This window comes from Branchiostoma floridae, chromosome 19 (assembly GCF_000003815.2).
Source record: "Branchiostoma floridae strain S238N-H82 chromosome 19, Bfl_VNyyK, whole genome shotgun sequence".
In the NCBI taxonomy this organism is placed as follows: domain Eukaryota; kingdom Metazoa; phylum Chordata; class Leptocardii; order Amphioxiformes; family Branchiostomatidae; genus Branchiostoma; species Branchiostoma floridae.
The window spans coordinates 1,313,542-1,314,407 of record NC_049997.1 but is presented as its reverse complement, the minus strand read 5'-3'; the positions used below and the strand labels follow the sequence as shown (position 1 = coordinate 1,314,407).

The window sequence follows — 866 nt, the reverse complement described above, 5'->3', positions numbered from 1 at the left end:
TTCCCGACAAGGTATTGTGCTGTATTGTGTCTACTCTACAGTCCCTACTTGCCATTGGGCAGGCGTTGAACCTTTTGTGTTTTTTTTACAGTGGTATTAACGTAGCGAGCAGCTGATGCATGTCTCTTTCTTTTACTGATATCACAGCAATGTCTGGACGTTACCGGTACCGTCACCGAAGGCGCTTCACAACATCCGGGGAGACAGTGGTCCTGGCGGAAGGCGTCTTAGCATCGTGGCTGGATTTCAGAAGCCTCTGAGATTACGTATGTAAATCAGCTCTGCTAACCAGACATTTGAGAAGGCAGTATTGTACTGTGCTGCGTGAAATCAAAATGTCGGCTTATAGCATTTGCCATATTAGTAGCATTGTATATTGTTTGGGCAGTCTGTGTAGACTGACGTAGTAGCAATTGAAGCAGCATTCGAGATGTCCTAATTATATACTGCATTCCCGTTTGCCATGGAACAGAAATTGAGCCTTGTGTGTTTGTTGCAGCGGTGTTGAGACAAATGATGCATGTCTTTTTCTTCTACCTATTTGTTAGAAATGTCTGGACGCCATAAGGAAGCAGAGGTCAAGCGCGCGTCACCGTCACTGACATGACAATATCGTGCTTCGTGACAACACCACGTGCATCACCAAGAAGGTGGACAGTCTTTCCTATAATAAGTTGTTTGTGTTGTACAATATTGTCTGAATGCAGTAGCATAGCAATATTTGTTATTTTTTAACATTACACTGAACCAAGGAGATTCAATCAAACCTCCTTGATTAAACCTGTGTTTGAGAATATATAAAGTTTATTGCAAATTCTTGCCCTTACGCTAATTGCAGGTAACATAAAAGATTCAAACAGGTAAAA

At 42.0% G+C, this 866-nt stretch overlaps 1 long non-coding RNA gene across 2 annotated transcripts in view; it reads left to right on the top strand.

The window, feature by feature from the left end:
- The window catches only part of LOC118406792, a 1,639-nt gene extending 821 nt beyond the window's left edge, over nucleotides 1-818 (top strand). The window contains exons 1-3 of one of the 2 annotated variants that reach the window (XR_004830082.1): nucleotides 1-11; nucleotides 148-266; nucleotides 549-818. This is a non-coding gene — a long non-coding RNA (uncharacterized LOC118406792). The remainder of the gene's footprint in view (nucleotides 12-147; nucleotides 267-548) is intronic. The other variant, XR_004830081.1, reaches the window with a different exon arrangement.
- The last annotated feature ends 48 nt before the right edge of the window (nucleotides 819-866 follow it).